The sequence below is a fragment of the Protopterus annectens genome, chromosome 6.part0, assembly GCF_019279795.1.
Source record: "Protopterus annectens isolate FY-2018-M chromosome 6.part0, PAN1.0, whole genome shotgun sequence".
NCBI classification, from domain to species: Eukaryota; Metazoa; Chordata; order Ceratodontiformes; family Protopteridae; genus Protopterus; species Protopterus annectens.
The window spans coordinates 354,972,440-354,992,605 of record NC_056737.1 but is presented as its reverse complement, the minus strand read 5'-3'; positions in this window follow the sequence as shown (position 1 = coordinate 354,992,605).

The following is a 20,166-nucleotide window of genomic DNA, read 5'->3' as shown; positions in this document are numbered from 1 at the left end:
ATTTTTGGTTACAGTATATGGCAATCTTGTCTTGTTTTGTGTTCAACTGAATAAAATCTCTGTGTTCATAAAAATGTAACTATGTCTGCTGTTTCTAAATTCTATATATTATGGTACTTTAGTTGGCCAGTGACTCTCCTAATAGTTTGACAATGTGAATAACCTGATTAGTCACCTATGATTAATTGCTGACTATGTTGTCGATGACCACTGTGACATTTATAAGGTGTCATACTGCAGTGACTCTTGTGTGACTGTGATGTTAGTATATATTAGTTAGGAGATGGGAGGGCAAAACCACCTTTCTAGGAAGTGGGGGGACCAAATCTCCAATGTAAATAAATGTTTTTTTCATTTCAGAATTAGTTCAGCAGATAAGTATTTGTCATGAAGTGTGCAGGGAAGCTATAATTGGTATAAGATCAATAAAGATATTTTGAGTTACATTTAAAGGGATGTTTTAAAAAGTAACAGTATACTATGTGTCTTTGTTAGCCTAATGTGATTTACTCTTTTAGTTTTACCAACTGTTACATTTTGGGTGCCTCTTGCATTTTTTTAATTGCTGTGGTTTCATGGTTTGCAGTTGGTGACATGACTACAAAAGGAAACCCGTTGTAATTGCTTGTGTTTTGATGGCTGTGTATGTCACCTATAACCCTTATCAGTTGTAAGGATCATGGGTGGATTTATTGGGGATACTGCTATGCTGTAGCTCCCCAAGAAGTAATCAGACAACAAATTATAAAAAAAGTTTTGAATTAGGGCTTTCCATATTGCAGTTTCAGCTGCAGATTGCACTCATAGGCAATCTCTTTTTGTCATTGTTGACCTTTTTAATTGTGAAAGCAGTCCATCTGGTGGTATGAAATTTTGCCATTAGGGCAATTAACAGATAATCAATTAATTTTGTATTTTTCATCTCAGCAGAAGAAATTCTGCAAAGTACTCTGAGGTTCTCACCTGTAACAATAAAACATGATAATTGCCCAGAGTTATTTTTGTTTCAACTAGTAAAACACACAATAATTTGTTGTGACTCAAGAAAAATAAAAGTTGCATATTAAATTAAATAAATAGTATGTTAATGTTGCTACTTTCATGTCCTTCTGATGATGTAATATTTATTAGCATTTATGTATCTAATATAGGAGTTTAGTAACTGCATAATTTATATAATACCCATGAAATTCTATTTTATTGGTTGATATAGGCAGTCTTTTATTTATTTTTTAACACGAAGATATCTCTGAAGGGAATAAATGCACATCTATATAGAACATCCTGTGTGTCTGTGACAAATTTCTGTCTCTTCCAATTTAAAGCTGCATTAAATATAGTGACCTCATGGTCAAAGCCATTGATTTACATTTACTAAAATGATGAACTCTCAGTTTCATTAGCTGAAATTCCATGTGTTGTGCTGTTGATTATTACTGTGGCTTCCAGTAAGCGCAGTTATTCTGTTTGTAATTTTGGTAGTTTATACAAACAGATCAAAAGCAGATCTCTTTTTATTTGTAAGAGATTAGAAGCAATTTTTAAAAACAGAATATTAAGTTAAGAAAAATGGCAGAAGAAATTCACGTTTTGTTGAAAGAGTAACCTAGTCTAAGACGTCAGATTCTATGAATTCCTTTGTTTTCATGCTTAGTATAAATTTTAGAATTCTACAGGACTTTGGTGGAAAATGGAAAAAGAGTGACTTTGAGTACAAATTCACAAAAACAAGGCATTGTCTGAATCGACAACCCAAATTTATTTTGTAACAGGTTGCCCAACAGGCAATAAGGCAAGACTGAATTAAAGTCTCTTAGTCACTAGGAGAAATCAGCATTGCAGAACATGATGTGTAAAATTACTTTCTGATACCTTGTTGAGTGTGAACTGCACATGGTTCTATCAGTTGAGTTCATCTCACTTATACTGCACCCTTCAGACACTCTTTTCATAGGAAATTACTGCAAGTGTAGTTTCTCAGTGTACACTTGCAGAGTATTACTAGCTCCACAAATTTATTTTATCTCTGTGTTGGTGCAACTGTGAAGTCAATATGTATAAGTTGAAGGTGTTTGGGGGGCTTGTCCCCCACATAGAAACTGAAGAGGATAGCCTCCAGCAAAAATGCTTACATTTAAGATTTTATTTAACCAACAAATATAAAATAATCCACTGGGTAAACGCTCCGTTGCTCACGTTAAATAGAACAAAATATACCAGGTAGAAGAACAACAATGGAGCGACCAAGGCAACAAAAGTTACTGAATCCTTTATCATAAAAATGTTTTATTAGAAACAGCAAAATAGTGGTAAGCGCTTTCGCATACAAGCTTCCTCAGACCATAAAATAAATGCACATAACTCATATATATATAGATTCAAATTCACATCCTCCAATAATAAAACAGCATCAATTAAAACAAAAACAATCTTAAAACCATAGAGCCTTTGAGAAAAAGCATTCTACCTTGAGCAAAATCATAGTGTCATGAGAAAACATAAAAAAACATGTGAAACAAAGATTAAAAATCTCTTCCACGAGACAAAATATAGAATGTTATATAAAATAATATGCAACATTCTACTACTATTTACGAATCCTACGTTTTTTCAATAAAGGCTTCAATGAAGCCCGTTCATTAAGTCCACTACCCCTGTCAGCTCTCAAAATAATCATCCAATTGGTCTCCCTGTATTCAGTATGATTACGAATATCACCAGCTCTGATCTTGGGTATTATATTCTCAATGACCCTAAAAATAAAAGAGTGCATCTCACCAAACTCTGCAATATGTTTTGATAAAGCATTATGTTCAGATCGTATTCTAATGCTGTACATATGCTCCCTCATTCTATCACGTAGGGACCTATTTGTCCTCCTGACATAAAATGACTTACAAAAAATACATTCAGCTAGATATACTACATTAGAGGTCCTGCAATTAGCATTCTTATGAAAAATAAATTCTCTATTTAAATCAGGATGATAGAAAAAAGTTGAAGTATTGATTAAATGGCAAAAATTACAACTGCCACATGGTAGAGTAACACCTGCTTCAACAGAATTTGTTTTTATATCCCTATCATGGCACAATAACCTCTTTAGATTCTTCCTGTTTTTATAAAGACATAAAGGTCTCTCACCAACTATCCCACCAATCATTGGATCCACCTGTAAAATAGACCAATGCTGTTCAAAGATTTCAGTTAATAGTCTATTGTCCTGTGTATAAAATAGAGGAATCTTCACAAGTCCTCTCTCATTGAATGGATTCTTAAGTACACCCACTGTCGCCTCAACAGGGGGTCCATCATATGGAGCTGCAGTGCCCTTTCTAAGTAAATCAACCACTTCTTTGCTGCATTTCTCAGTACTGGTATGCATTGAAGACTGATCACCTAACACTCTTCATCAGTAGTGACTGGGTCTTTCACTCCAACCAAGGAATGTCTCTGTTTTCTAGATGTGAGATATACTGGGGCAGTAATAGGAGGCTGTAAGTATAAATTTAAATTTTCTAGCTTAATTCCTGTCTGTACAACTCAGTCTTTGAAGATCGACATTGTATTATAATTAGTTGATCACTAGAAAATTAAGTGTGTACTAGCTAGAAAAAAAATCTGATTATTTTTAAGTAGGAAAATAATAGGAATAGGGAATAATGCAAATAGGAAAGTACAAAACAAGTGATTAGGTATAAGGTGCAACATGCTAGAAGCAATAAAAGACTAGATAACCAGTTTTGGAGTGTTTGAGCAGTAGAGGAAAACTACATCTTACATTCATATAAAAAAAATCAGTAAATATGAACTGCCAGTACTGGATGGGGGTACATTATCTATCTGGGGTTAGTGGAGGGGGAGTAGGAGAGAGAACCTCTGTTAGTCATTTACTGTTGACTGGGAACTGAAGATATTTTCTTGGCATACCTCTCAACTATACAGATTTTCACAGAATGTCCAGGTTTTTGCCTCATTTTTTTTGTTTGTTCCTCATAAACATTGTGTTTTTTTTTTGACAAATCACTGGGATGATCTAAGGATTAAAGTCACTAAATAATGACATGCATTTGAGTTGCAGACTTCAAATCCCTCAGAAAATGCTTGGTGACAAAATTCATGTTATTCTATCAACTTTCTAACTTTATAAGAGCATTATTTAAAATATGTCCCTATTTTCTGGCCTTTGTCACCCCATTATGTCAGGATTTGTCCAGATATATTGCACTGAAAGTTTGAGAGGTATGTTTCTTGGCCACTAGGAGAGGACATACAGAGAAACCACAGCAGCCAGTATGTGATATATGGTTGATATCCCTTCTGTGCAGTTAATTTGAACTGTGCAATTGCTTTGCATATGCAAGGCACAAAGCACAATATACAGCTTTATTTTCATATCACATTTTAGAGCAATTTAGCTTATTATGTACCTTCATTGAAGGTTGTGCGTTAGGGCTGGAAACTCAGCATGTAAAAATCAACTGCCAATCATTAGCGGACTGGAGTTCCGCTGTGACGACCCCTAACCGAGAAAAGCCAAAAGACACAACAACATGATGGGATCGCATTATTTAGCACAGTGCTGTGCTGCAGTTTTTAAGCCTGATTTCTGTTTTTATTTCAGGCACATAAACATGTTTAAGTACAACAACTTTGTAAACCAGATTATAAGGTTTATTATGGGTTGAAGTTCACCATGGGATGTATCAATTTGCATTTAAATACATGTGACTTACAGGTTTGCAGAATTACACAGGGAGGTTTGAGTGACTGTGTTATAATCTTGGGAAACCTAGAGTAAAGCACTACCCATGTACTAAACTTACTAGTTTTTATACCAGCCTAGAGTGAAACAAAAATAAGGGTCTGCTGCAGCTTGGAAGAAAGCAGATTTTGCTCAACATTTATAGAAGAATGGAAGAGGTAACTGTACAGCAACATAAACTGTGCCTATGATGACACTAGCCAGATTCTGCATTGATGACATTTTATTCATAAATTGTCTGGTCAATGTTAGCTTCCATATCTGTGTGAGTGCTGGTCCACCACTGAGGGTTGCAGAAGCTGTTGACACTAGCCATGCATAACATACAGTATCTTGATCTGGCCAAAGTCTTCAAAACTTTTCCCCATGCTGGCATCATATAGAAACTAAATGCTTTAAGTATCAACCAATATGTGGTAAGACAAATAGCAAACTGACTGAAAGGCAAAAACCCACAAAATGTGAGTTGCAGGTGCCTCATCATAAAGTATGACAGTATCCAATGGTGTTTCTCAGGGGTCAGTGCTGGGACCTCTTCTTTTCAGTATTTACTTGTAAGAACTCCAAACAGAGAGCAAAGGTCTCTAGCTAACAAAGTTTACAGGATGACTGCAAACTGGGGACTCATTGTCACCCTTTAACATCCCATAATTTCCAGAACAACCTCTCCTTAGTAAATGCTTGGTGTTTTAAAAATGGGCTCAAACTAAATGCTGAGAAGTTTACTTTTATCACTTTTGTTAGACAGCCCCCTCCCCTCATCATATTCTATAGGCGACTACTGTAAAACAAAAAAAGTACTCAGGGACATAGAAACTTGGGTGGATGAGTCCCTTTCTTTAAACCCTCATTGTCGAGAAGTCATTTTATTTTATTCCCAAAGGAATATCATCAAGGTCTAAAGTGGTAATCGCTCCCTTATATTCATCGTTGATCAGATTATTAAGTACAACATCCCCTTCAAGATGTGTCACGAAAACATATCAAACAATTAGAAAGATCCACAAAGATTTCTAACTAAAAAGATCACGGGTATAAAGCAGCTACCAAGACAGTCTGAAAGCTCTCTCCCTTCATTCAGTGTCTTACCTTTTGAGGAATGATGTCTTACAGTGCCACTAGAGACCTGGTTGCCTTGGACTTCCTGTATCTTGGCAAATTAATGATCTCTAACTGTACTAGAACCGGGCATCTAAATCTTCATGAATAGATAAACACTATGAATTGATAGTTTTATAACCTAAAACCTTCCACGCCTCTCTGGAATAAACATTCCCTGCATGTTAAGTAGAGCAACTTACCATTTTCTTTTAAATATAACCCAGATAACCGAATGGGTTGTTACAAATTTACAGCACAATTGACTGGAATGACCTTCCTAGGAAAAGAAGGTGTGGCATGAGGGAGGGTGGTGACAAGGTCTGAATTTTCATAAGACTTAGTGTCTTTGTACCATCAATGAAAATCTATGAGATCTATGAAATCAACAGGTTGCAAATGATTATGTGTTTAAGGTAACACTTTCGCTATATAGATAGATGCATATGGTAAAAAACCTCTCCTTCATTAGCATGATAGTCTTTATTCATGTTTTTTTGTACATTTGCTTCCCACAAAATGACATAAAAAAATGGGAACTGTACTGACATTAAATAAAAAAAATGTTTTGTTTCCTATAATTTTAACACAGTTATGTTGTATCCGTAAGAAAAAAGGGAAAGCATTAGTAACTTCATATGTGACATACAAAGCATTGCTAAAAGTATTTGACTCTATTCTATTACCATTATTATTATTATTATTCTGTAGTAGCAGTGTTAATGCATTTTTGTTGGAGGCAGATAGTACTGGGTTCAAATACAGCTGGAAGTAGTAATTTTACAAGTGTGTATAATACTTTAAATATATCTACTTATATTGGTGCTGTTTACCGTTGCTTCACATTGGTGCATGGTGAACATGATCATGCAATTATGCTTTAAAGAAAAGAAATGTGAAAGACAGGAAAGTGGTGAAATGGGGAGCAAATAGGGAGAAGAACAAAGTGAAAGGAATGAAGGAATGTGCAGGAAGGATGTAGGAAAGAACTACAGCTACTCATTTCTTCAAGAATAAAACATGAAGATATATTCACAAATTTTGCTGAATTTGGACTGTCACCCACAGAAAGAGAAGTTACCACAACACAATCTGTTGTACAGGGACTTGGACCAAATTATGTGTGTCAGGAAGACATATGTGTGAAATGGAGAGCTATATATGGGACAGTTTTCTTTCTTTTTTTTTTTTTGTGGGATAGGTGCCCATTTTTATTTTTTGAGAGAGAGGAATGTTGGGGAAGGGCTGTAGGAATATCTAGGTAATGTAAGTTGGGCAAATGAGTAAACAATTGCAGACAGACAAGAAAAACAAGACAAAAGACAGGGACAGTGAAAGACACATGAGATGGGTGAATACCATAGTTAGAGTGAGGGTGAGGACATTGTGAACCTATAGACGTCAAGTTGGGTGACAGTGAGAATCGAGTCATCACCCACTGGACTGTCATCACTGTCACTTCACTGCACAGATGGGTGCAGTGTCTGACCTCTGTGTCTCCTTGTGTTATTTAATACAACAATGAAGAGCAGAGTCTCCATCTGGTGTAGGAGTGCTCCAACTGTGTGGTGCACAATCCTGCGCACCAACCCTGGCAGTTCATCACAGATGATAAACTCACCACCTCTGCCACTGCTCTCAGAGGGAACCACTGGCCTATTCTGTGGGGCAGAACTACCTGAGGGGCCAAGTAGTGCAAGTGCAGCAGAGGGGGTGCTACCAGGTCATGCATCAGATGTGCTGGGCAGCAGTGCTGTAGCTGATGGAGTGCGGGCAGGAGGATCTGGTGGGACAGGCCTACCCTGTTGTGCTGTGGGGCAATAAAAAATAATATAAAATGAAAAAAAAAGACAGAGAAAAGGGTTGGGATGAGAGAAAAAAGGGAGAACATTAGTAACTTCATATGTGACCTACAAAGCATTGATACAAGTAATTGACTCTATTCTATTACCTTTGCTTTTAACAGTACCAAATCCTAAAAAATACATTTGTTTACTGTTAAGATTCCCCAGCTCCTAACTGATGCACAATATACCACAGATTGAAGTAAGCAATCCTTGATGTTTGCATACATTGCACATATGCATATTTCGATTATACCAAATGCAGTTTTACAGCAAGCCAGTGGTGACGCTGTTTTATAGTTCTGATGTTACATTGCAATACTGATGAAAATTTAACAGTACTGTATATTTGGGAAGTGTGGATTGTGAAGGCACAACCTATGACTACTCTATAATGCTGAACTGTTGTTTTGCCCTCCATAGTAATGTATGCATACTTTCCTATCAGAGTTGAGAAATGAATGCTCAGTTTGATACAACTGTATAATTAACCAATACATGTGTCATAACTTTCAATGATGTTGGGAAGCATATATACCGCATGCATCTTGCATCCATGCCAATCTAGTGGCATGGGTTTGCACATTCATTTCTTGGTCTGTGATGGCTACAGAAAAAACAGAACAGAATACCATTAAGCAAACCAATCCTGCATATATCCAGCTTTTAACTCTGACAAGTGGTCTCTGTAATTGATACTTACACATCTGTGGGGAGCCCCCCAATCCTACATTCTTTGATCCAATATTCAAGAGTATTCCTCTTCCTCATCCTGAGGTCTCTGTAGTGCTTCCTACACTGTTCAATGTAGGAGATAATGGTAGCACTGGTCAAAGCCCAGGCCAGACTAGTCCATGCCTCTGCCTTGTAATCTGAACCACGATAGTCCCTCTGCAATAGCATGGGCCCATGTTCATTCACTAGGAGTCCAACAAACACTTTGAACTCCTAAATACACCATCTTTGAATGTGGAATCTCAGTAACACTCCAGGAACTCCTGCCATGCCTATCATAGATAAAGACCAATGTAGCATGATGTTTTCCTGCCAATTACAGGTATCATGCTTAATGGCTTTGTGCACTTTCTGGATATGTAACATTTGAAATTTGTGAAAACACGTTACATGACAGTGTGCACTCCCAGAAAATGTGTTTGTGCAATGGCCAATTGTATTAATTGAATGTATCTGGTGTGTGTTTCTGGCTGTCTGGGTACTGTCTGCTACCATGGTGGCCCATTCATCAGGTTTGTGCACTGCTGTTCTACAAGCAAATGAAATGCTCATAGCCAAAGCTGTTTGTGCTAAGCGGTACATCACACAAACAGTGGCTTCTAAAAAATAAAAAAGTATAACAAAAGGAGAATTAGTTGAACTACGGAAACTCAATCTATGACATACGCAGTAAAAACTGTTAGTACACATGAGATATGACTACATGGGTCTGGATCCTAGCTCTCTCTTCAATGCACAGTCAGAAAACAGGATGGGGGACATCCAGCCCATCTTTGCTCCACAAGCAGCTTTGCAGCAAATACATAATGTAATCCCTCACACAACCAAGTGCAGCTGACTATGCACTGATATCAAGGCATGACCTATTATTCATAAATGTATTCTATGTAATATATTTGGATGTAGTGCACTTAGTGATCACACAACCTGCTGTGATTATTCCTTGCAAATCTAGAGCTGTGTCCTACATTTCTGTATTTATTGATCATTCATCAGTTATCTGACCAGTACTCAGAGACATGCAATGTGTAAGCCAGTCTATATCATTTACCTTAAAATGTGTGAGAATATTCACTGGGAACATTATGATATGCAGTTGCCATCAAACTAATGGAAGGTTGGATGGCACAAACAATTATAGACTGCTGTTTTGGGGGTTGGGAGCAAAGGTGTATTCCTGCCATGGAACATGCAAGGGTATACAGTTCTTTCAAGGGAGGTGGACACACCCTGAGCTACTGTTATGGCACAAACAAGGATATGTTGCTCTTGTTACTGTACTTGTTTTGTAACTTGCCAGTTTTATCTTGTGACGGCAGTGAAGCTGAAAATTGCTATTTGTCTCATTACTTTCAAACTTCTCTCTGTTATGATTTCCCATTACACATGTATAGTGCTAAACTGAGGACATGCAGTGATCATCATTACTTTGGGAAGGTATCAATGTGTGAATCTTTGAGCCCTGAGACCTACTACCTGCTAATGTAACAAGTCAAATAACTCTCTGCTGTCACATGTGACATTAATTTCTATACATATCTCCCAACTTGTAGTTGCTTACAGTACTAAGTGATGAAATACAAGGTCATGTCATAATATTATTATACAATACGGTACATGTTCAGGGCTTACCTTGTAAATGCAGCAGTTGCCACAGTATTAGTTCAGGGCTGAGTGTAATGCAAGCAGTACACAGCCAATACATGGAGAGATAAAGACTGTAGCTCTGAGTTGAGCCCAGCAGAGGTTGCAGGGTTCTTGTATTGTGTCTCTTTCCATCCTGTAGTACTCTTCAGTGTCCTTGTTGTGCATGATGTGATAAGTTAAATGTGGCCTGAACACTATTCTCCATCTTAGCCTAGGCATATTGGCAGCAGTAACCTGTAACACATACAAGTAGAGTTAAGCAGCAGCAGCTCCTAACATTCTGTCTGTGTAAACCTTCTGTGTCTGTACTCAACTACTTTTGAAATCCACAGGAAAAATCAGCATGGAGTCTACATGGTTGCCTTATAACTTCTTGATTAGCTCCACCAGATGGGTTGATTAGCATGCAATTGAGCTGCTTATGCTGTAATTAGCATCTCTGAAGCACAGCCTAGATAGGTGCAATCCATTAGTAATCTTCTCCATTCTAAAAAGGCAAGCAAGTAGCTAGCCAAACTGATGGTAAGGATACTTGCTACATGTTCAGAAAAGCAAAATATTTCCAAAGCGATCTTTACAGAGAAATATTGAACTCCAGCAGGTATGCTATCATTTTATTACCTGCATAATGCATGTGCTGCAATATATTAATGAATAATGTGAAGCAAACCTTTTACACTTTTTTCTGAATGCTTTAGTTAGAAGTGTACTGATGGCATGGCCATGTTTGTCAAGCCATTTCAGAAGTGCAGATGACTTGACAATAAATGAAAATAGTAAGCTGTGTGATACATATGTACAAATGTTTCAGGGACAGGTCCTTTGAATGCATGTTTAACATTTTAAATGTGTTTTATTAGCAAAATGGTTCATGTACCTGTTCTTTAATTTTTAGGGAGAGCAAAGAGAACGTACTGTTATGTCACAAACTAGAAGGGACTGTTCTTTTATGGGGGAGCACAGTTGAGTTTCTGCTATGGCACATACAAGGATATGTTGCTCTTGCTACTCTCCTTGTTTTGCATCCTGCCTGTTGTTAGTATTTCACATCTGCAGTGTGTTTTATGTTTTTCCAGTGGGTAATACTGACTCCGCACCTTAATTGTTTTATCTGGTAACAGTTATTTGTACTTATTTATTTATTTATTTATTTGAAGTTTGTTTGCCAGGATGGTCCATTGGGCCGAATGAGCCCATTTTCAATGGAATCCTGGGGAGAAAAGCTCCATAGATACAATATATAAAATATATAATATGACAGTTTGTTAAAGTACAAGAAGAATACATATAAGCCAAAGTAAATGTTAATAAAATTAGAAGACAAAGAAGAACAATATGTAACAATTCATATGGGTTTCAATTTTTAGTCTCTATAATTGCTAAAACAGATGTTAAGTCAAAGACAATAATGAGTTGGTATGTACAAATAAATTAAACATAAGCAGTTATTTACAATGTGTATGTCCCCATAGGGGAGATGTGATTGTAGGCTAAGGGGATAAGGAAGTTGCTGGGGATGTTATGCAGGATGGGAACATGAGCATTGCCAGAGAGATGTTAAGTGTGAGTCGAGCAGAGTTTTAAAGGTGGGGAGGCTACAGGTGCTGCAAATATGAGATAGAAGGGAGTTCCAGAGACAGGCTAGGGAAAAAGAGAATAAGAGTTTGCCTGCTGGATGGGCAGGTTTGTGGAGTTCAATGATGTTCTGAGTGTTGGTTCTTAGGGGTCTGCTAGGTAGGTGCATAGTGAAGGTTGAGGCAAGGGAGGGGCAGAGGGAGGGTTTGAAAATGAGCTTATGAGCATGAGTTAGCTGAGTGTAGATAAGGTAGTTGGGAAGCTCTAGCCAATTTAGTTTGTGGAGGGCAATACAATGATAAGAGGAGGATCTGTGCCCAGTGGTGAATTTGGTGATTTTGTTATAGCAGGAGGAGAGTTTTGTTTTAATAGAGGATTCTAGATTGGATAGGAGCGGGGCACCATAAAGGAGAGAAGGGATGAGATATGTGGTAGAGAGGAGGAATCTAGTGGATGGGGTGAGGAAGCGAATATGGCGATAGAACATACCAAGTTTCTGGTGTGTTTTTCTAATATTTGTTTGTATATGGGTATCAAATTTAAGCTGATTATCGATGAAAACTCCTAACAGTTTAGCATTGGAAACAATTTCAAGGGAAGTGTTGTTGTGACTGGTTATGGAGAATGAATTTATGTTGACAGTTATGCTTTTGGATGGGGTGAATATCATGAGTTTGGTTTTTGATGGATTGAGAGCTAGATGGTTATCTAGCATCCATTGTTTGGTGGTTGAGAAGGCATCTTGGGTTAGTTTTATAAGGGTGGGAATGGAGTTAGCAGCACAGATAATTGTTGAATTGTCTGCATATTGGATGATTTTAGCATTAGGGATAGTGTGGTGGAAGTCATTAATGAAAATATGGAACAGTAAGGGACCTAATATAGAGCCCTGTGGTACACCAGTGGCAGTGTTGAGGAATGAGGAAGTGGATTTCTTCCATTTGACAGATTGTTGCCTGTTGGAAAGGTAACTGGTAAACCAGTTGATAGAAGTGGGTGAAAGGTGTAGATTAGAGAGTTTGGTCAGAAGGAGGGAGCGAGAGATGGTACCGAAAGCCTTAGAAAGGTCCAGGAGGAAGGTGGAAACAATACAGCTGGAGTCTCGGCTTTATTCATGGTTTCAAGGAAGGAGAGTAGTGCAGTAATAGTGCTGTGACCAGGTCTGAATCCATGTTGTGTGGGGCTTAGTAGGTTATTGTCGATGGGGTAGGGTAATAATTGTATGTGGATACTTATGTGATACTTATGTCTATTATCATTCTGTTGTTTTTTTAGGACCAAAAACTTAACTGAGGCACAAACCCACCCCTTCATTGAGGCAAAGAATACAATAATTGTGGATGAGCTATGTCAACATAGTGCTTTTCTTCTCAGAAGGGGTTGTCCCAATATTCCAGATATGCTGAGACTATAGCAGCAGATCATTGCAAACATAAATGATGTGGGCGGCCACTGCTGTACTTATGAGCAGGTGGACCACAGGGCCACTGACATAATCACCTCTGCACGGAGGCATGAAGCTGCTGATGCCCAACACCAGAGGGTAAAACGGGGTGGGCTCATTGTAGAACCACCTTTCACCCCATATGGGGAATTCCTGGTGAATCTTTTACAACAGGACAACTTACAGCAGAGTGGTCCATAATATGTGATTAATGCGAGTGCCCCTCCGTCTTGGTCCCAGGAGGAGCTTTCAGGTAGGCTTTGATATATGACCAGTTGAATACTGTTGTATAGTAAAACAATTGAAATAAAAGTTACTTCTGTGCCACATGTCTTTTTTAGGGCGGGGGTTGAATATTGGTACAGTGATAAGCTCAGTTTGTAGTTGTCAGCCACATTCTTATTGAACTAACACTTTATGCAGATTGAGAGGAGTACATGTAATACCCTTTGTCTTACTGTTAAATGTGATGATGTTACCTCTTGCTTAACTTATATTCAGGATCATCAAAAATCTAGTGACATATGCCTCCTGCAGATGGTAAGCCAAATAAAGTTATTTCAGTACTGCAAATTAATTTGTAGAAATATAATATGTCATTTTAGGTCTGTTGTGTGTATTGCTGTATTGTCTGTAATAGCAGCAGCACTGTTAGTTGTTTATCATATATTGCACCATAGTAGTGTAGGTATTAATGTATGCCTGCATTCTCCCTTTTTATCACAGGTGATCATGACAGTGGGCGTGTGGGCCCTGTGCCACATGATGTCAGTGTCTCATCAGACACTGATGATCATGGTAGTGAAACTACGGCACAGTTGGGGGGTGCAGAGGTTAAATCTGACACAGAGGTTGACATCCAACCACCCTCTGCACCTATCCAGTCCACTGAGCCCACAGATATAGGACAGGTGGAGGGTGATGACATTGAGCAGGGAAGTGTGGCTACTGCAGCTTTAGTGCCTGTTGAGTCTGGCTGTATCTAAAGTGTTGGCAAGATGCCATGCAGGAAGGCTGATAGGGGGTGCTCGATGGGGGCCTGCTTTTGCTCCTCCTCCTGGTGCAGGTGTCTCTTCCTGTGTCACACAACATATGTTTAGGGCTATTATGGAGGCACAGGCATGTTCCTAAAGGCACTCCAGACAAATGCTCAGGGTTATGGATGTGGCACAATCCAACATGCATGACTGTCTCCACCAGGTTACCAATTCCTTGGATCGGATGAATGACGCATTGGAATGAGGGGTGTCTGTAATGGACTGAAGGATGTCTGTCATGGAACAGTAACTGTGATGGAACATTTGCTGGGAAGGGACATCCTTATGGGATGGGCATTAGTCAGCCAAAACATCTGCTGATAGCCAATGTGATCATAACCAATCACACTCCCATAGTGGCAGTGCATCCGCTGGTCCATCAGTGAGTGTGCTGTCCACACCCAGATGTGTCAGGCCATGTGACTGTGGTCCTGGACATTCCCTTGAAGGAAGCATGTTGAGCAGACATCAATCACACTCAGGTAGCAGCACTCCATCTAACCTTGGCAGTGAAGGTTCCAGTGCAGTTCCTAGCAGAGCCAGTTCTCATGGTTGGGGATGGCAATGAGTAACTGCCACTTCTAACATGCATGGCTCACACCTGTCCAACACATCAAGACTTAGAGCTAGCACAGGGCTCATCTGTGTTTGTGCAGACTCTCACACACCATTTTCACATGGAAGACTCCTACAGGCACACACATACTGCCTGCCTGCTTTTCTCTCTCACACATACTCACCGACCTTTTGTGTCAGCCTAGGTCTCCTGCCCCCCAGCACCCTGTGAAAATGATAACTGTGCCATGTCTCTGTTTTTTTTCTTTTGGATTCAGGGATACAAAAGCTTTGTGCATGATGCACAGGGTGCATAGCTAAATTAGTGTCTAGTTATCTGCATTGTATTGTTGAACTGATAATTGTACCTGTCAGTTATAATTGCCTTGCGAAATGATACAGTGGATAACATCATCATGTCAGGGCTTTCTAGTTATCCTCATGTAAGGGTTGTGAAGTCAGGAACTGCAATGTCTGCCATTGCTTTTTAACCTTTCTCTTTAATGTTTTCCAGTACATAAGTGAGTTGCTCATCATAAGGCACGCCATCACATTCAGATCTCAAGATTGTATGACAGCAGTGTAGTCAAACTCATCAGAGCTGTAATACAGTATAATGCTCTCTTTTGCATGAACCTCACCTGACACATGCAGTAGCTGGAGAGACCACAAGGCTTTTTCATCAAGATAACACACATCCTACTAACCATGACATGATGTATATGGGTAGATTAAAAGACATGTCACTGTCATCTGTCTGGTATCACATTAAATTGTAACTGTTATTCTAAGCCTATTACTTTTGGTTTAAGCATTTGGGCTTCAGGCCAGTTGTCTTACATTAAGAAGGATTTTAGTCTATACTCTTGTGGGGAAAAATGGTAGCCTCTGAGCTGGGAATTGCTGGTTGAGTGCTTATTGTGTCTGTTGTTCTAAGTTTCTTTGGTATGGTTTAAGGACTTGGGTTCCAGATCACTTATTTCAATTAGGATGTTTGTTGTCTACACTCTTGTTGGATTATTCTACTGAACTGCTGCTTTATTTAAACTGTGTTCTTCTGTTGTGATTGCAATTTTGTATACTTTGGATTTCTAGTACTTCTGCATTTTATAGCATAAACTTGATTCAGGCTTGCTGAATCTAGACTGTTTGGTATCATTGCAGCACTAAAACCAGCCCTCTTACATTAAGAAGGTCCCCCTGCACCCTTGTGGCAGAACAGTGCAGCCAAGAACCCATCTGAGTTGGTGATTACTGGAATGGTTTACTATCAAAACTTGGAAACTGCATCAGTCGACTGGCATGTGGGCGACTTGCAGTTTCCAAGCTGGCAGAATGTCGAACCAAATAGATCAACTACACTACAGTGAATGCATAGTGTTGGTCAATAGTTTGGGTTTGACATTATGCAGGAATGTCGCAGTTCAGTGAGGAACAGGGAATTAGCCCATTTCCTCACTGTAGTGCAATCTCGGAGTTGGTATATTTAATGTGCAGGGGGTGTGTGCCTCCCACATGGGGGGTGCAGGGGTGCATAGCCCCACTGCAATATAGTAGAATTAATGTACCATTCACTGTAGAGTTCAATGGTATTTTAATGTGCATAGCAGGAGATGAGTGATGTCACCTCCTGCTATGTTGAATACATTGAACCACTGTGGTCGATGTATTCATTTTCACTTTGGTTTACTTTTCAGCATTTTGAATTCAGCATTTCGGGTTGACATTTTAAATGGTCGACTGAAGCTGATTCAAAATTCCAATAGAAAACATGATGAAATAAGGCTTCACTTGTATTCGAACATTGTGTTTTGGTGGGTTTGCACTCAGTTTACCATAGCTGGTCACAGATTGCACTGCTGCCTTGTGAGCAACTCAGTTGTGCATCGGGAAATATTGACATATTTTTATAACCCTAGCCCTCCATAGAATAGACACATTTTGTTAGTCATACACCAAAATCTGATCCATCTGGCCCACTCCCCACTAGTTACTACAGTATATACCTTCCGTAATGTATGGGCAGTTTCCCACCATTTCTCCAAGTAGCCTGATTTACATGGGTATCCTGAGACAACAGAGCAATTGCCTCACATATACCACCAACCAGCTACTGCTAAAACAAACTAATACAACATGTGAGAGCTGTATCTACACTATGAATTTGGAATCCAGTCTCTCATATAGCAACAAACCAGATATCAAACATGTTTTCAGCACACATAGTTCTCCTCTTGCACATAACAAGCTCACAACACATAAACCCACATATGCTGAGGTACTTGCTAGAAACCTAACTAAAGATCAGAGACCTCCCAAGATCAAACCTATTGCACACACTGCAGACCTAACAGAATCCACTACACATAATAATGCACACAACTGTGTCTCAGCCAATAAGCCCCTCAAGCAAAACACCTCAAAACCAAACGTCTTGCTCATAAGCGACTCCATAGTGAGACATACAGATGTCTCCCTTGCCAAGCTGGCAAGGAGAAGGTCACAATCAGCTGCCTGTCAGGTTCCAGGGTCAATCAGATCATGCATGCACTCAAGTCTCTCAACAATAAGAAACTTAATGACTTTGTCATAGTTCATGTTGCAGTGAATGACTGGAGATGTACCTCACTGTATTATATGAAGGTGCTTAACTCCCCCATAGTGGCCTTTTTAGGCAATGCCAGAACAACTGAAGCCCCAATGTAAAAGAATCCACTAGAGACAAACTGAAGGTTATGCTGCTTAATGCAAGGAGTATAAATCAGAATCTGCACTCACGGGAAGAACTCCTTACCTTGGAATATGCACATGTCTGTGCAGTCACACAGACATGGTTCAGGGCTGCAGGGAGTCCCCCCCCAGCCATGCAATGCTACAATGCCTTCCACATGTTCCGACATCAAAACATGCATGAAAGAATCAAAGGAGAAGTTGCATACATCTTCATTAAAGACAAATACACTGCAAGACTGGTCAAAGAGTACGACTCTGTAGCGCTACTCCAAGTCCAACTAATTGTATGCAAAACCCATTTCCATATCATTGTTAGCTACAGGTCCCCCACCATGAACCATGAGTACCTCGCTGTCTACTCGGACCTACTTGAGTCACTCATTATACAGCCGAACACCTTGGTCATGTGTGATTTCAACTATCCTTCCACTGACTGGGAGTCATATATGTGCACAAACACACTCACCCTAAGGCTCCTGGACTTTGTTAATACACATGCTGTTTAACAGATAGTCTATATCCCCACAAGGGGCTTAAATGTCCTAGAGTTAGTATTCACTACATAGTGGCTATTTGCACTATCCCCTGTGTGTTGGCCCCCCTGCTCATGTTGGATCACAATTCAGTCTCGTTCACATTCACAGTCGCCACCCCGCTCAAGAAAGGATGAAACATTTATCCAAAGCAAACTATAGCCTCCTAACCAATGCCATAAATAGTTGCCAACCCCCTGCTACCACTGTAGACAATGAGTGCTATACAGAGGTGTACACAAATGGCCTGTATAAACATCTGTACAAATGTACAGAGTCAGCTGAACATGAACAGATCAAAACAAGGTCCTGACAGAAAATAAGCCACGCTGGTGGGCATCAAGCATAAATAGGTTATACAACAAGTGGAATAAAGCAATGTCTAAGAACAAGAGGGAACTGACTCAGCAGAGGAAGGTCGCTCTCCAAAGTTTGAACTAGGAAAGTTGCTATCTTGTAAAGTCCTCTAAAGCCACTTATGAACCTAAACTAGCATCCCTAGTTAAAGATAATTAGGAAGCATTATTTATCTACATCAGAAATCTAAAAATGAAGGGCCAGCTTTGTGATCAACTAGTAGTGGATGGTACCCCTCATGCTGACCCTGAGGACACCACCAACCTGCTACCAGACAGGTTGAGGCAAACTTCACCCCCTGTCCCCACCAGACATACCCCAAAGCATACCTGTCACAAGTCTTCTACCTAGTATCTGCAGAGAGCAGCTCATATTTGCACTCTCCATGAGCAGAAAAACAGCATCTATGGGAAAGGATAACATCATAGGCTGCCTACTAAATTGTCTGAACAGGACCTAGTGGAACCAGTTGGCAGTCTCTTCAAACACATTGTAGGTACTGGCTTTGTCCCAGCTGAGTGGAATACAGCAATAGTAAAGGGTCCGTCAACCTACTCTAGGAACTATGGACCCCTAAGCCTTACCAGCCATATCTGCTAGGCCATGGAGAGAATAATCATGGACCTTATCAACAAAGACATAGGTGACCTCCAACTGTTGTCCAGACAAAATTTAGCTTTGTTAAGGGTAGATCATGCTTATTAAAACCTGCTGGATACTTTGAGAATGTTACCAAAGCCCTGGATGAAGGCACAATTATGCATACAGCCTTTCTTGACTTAGCCAAGGCTTTTGACACAACCCCCCCCCCACTCAGGCATCATTGATAAACTCACACAGCTGGGAACTAACCTATCTGTCACTAAATGGGCACCAAACTGGAGCACTGACAGAACACACACAGTCATATTTAGGGATTCCACCTTTAGCAGCAGACCAGTTACCACTGTTGTACCACAAGAATTTGTTCTGGGCCCCCTACAGTTTGGAATATATTTTTCAAATGTCCAGGGGAAAATAGATGGCTTGTGGTGTACTATATTCACCAATGACTGAAAACTGAGTGCAATCATTAAGACCCCAATAATGTTGACATACTACAAAAAGGCCTTACACACAACAAATATTGGTACCAAAGCCATGGACTCAAAATAATTGCTAACTAATGTGTTATAATCCATTACGGCCAAGGGGAAGTCCCTGCACATTACAATATTAACACTACCCCTTAACTGAAACCCTGTGGTGAGAGATTTGGGAACACAGGTTGATAGCACCCTTAAGTGTGATCAGCATGTGTCCACAGTGGTAAGGAAGGCCTTCTATGTTAGGCATCTCATAAGTAAGGGTATCACATTCAGAGCAAAGGATGTTATAACTCCTCTGAACTTCTCTCATCAGACCACTAATAGAGTACAGTGATCCCTTGTGTATGCACCTAACCGGACAACTGCAGCAGCTGGACAGACCTCAGAGGTTTCTCACCAAGACAGTCCAGGGCCTGCAACACATGAGCTGCATGGACAGACTGAAGGCCTTGTCACTGTACTCTGTATCTTATAGGCTATTGAGAGGTGACTTGTGCCTGGGCTACAAAGCAAGCCTAATAGAAATGCTGCACATCCACAAGTCACATGGGACAAGATTCACTCACTCAAGGGATCTTAATGTAGCCTGTGACATTAATAGGACATGCTGGAGTGACATATGTCGCCCAGAGATTGTCACTCCTCTGAAAATAAAATCCTGATTCACATAAAACAGAGCTCCTCAATGACCCTATTTAAGTGTAACTTAGTTAACTGCATGGGAGAACATAAATTTACCCCGAGTGTGTCACCCA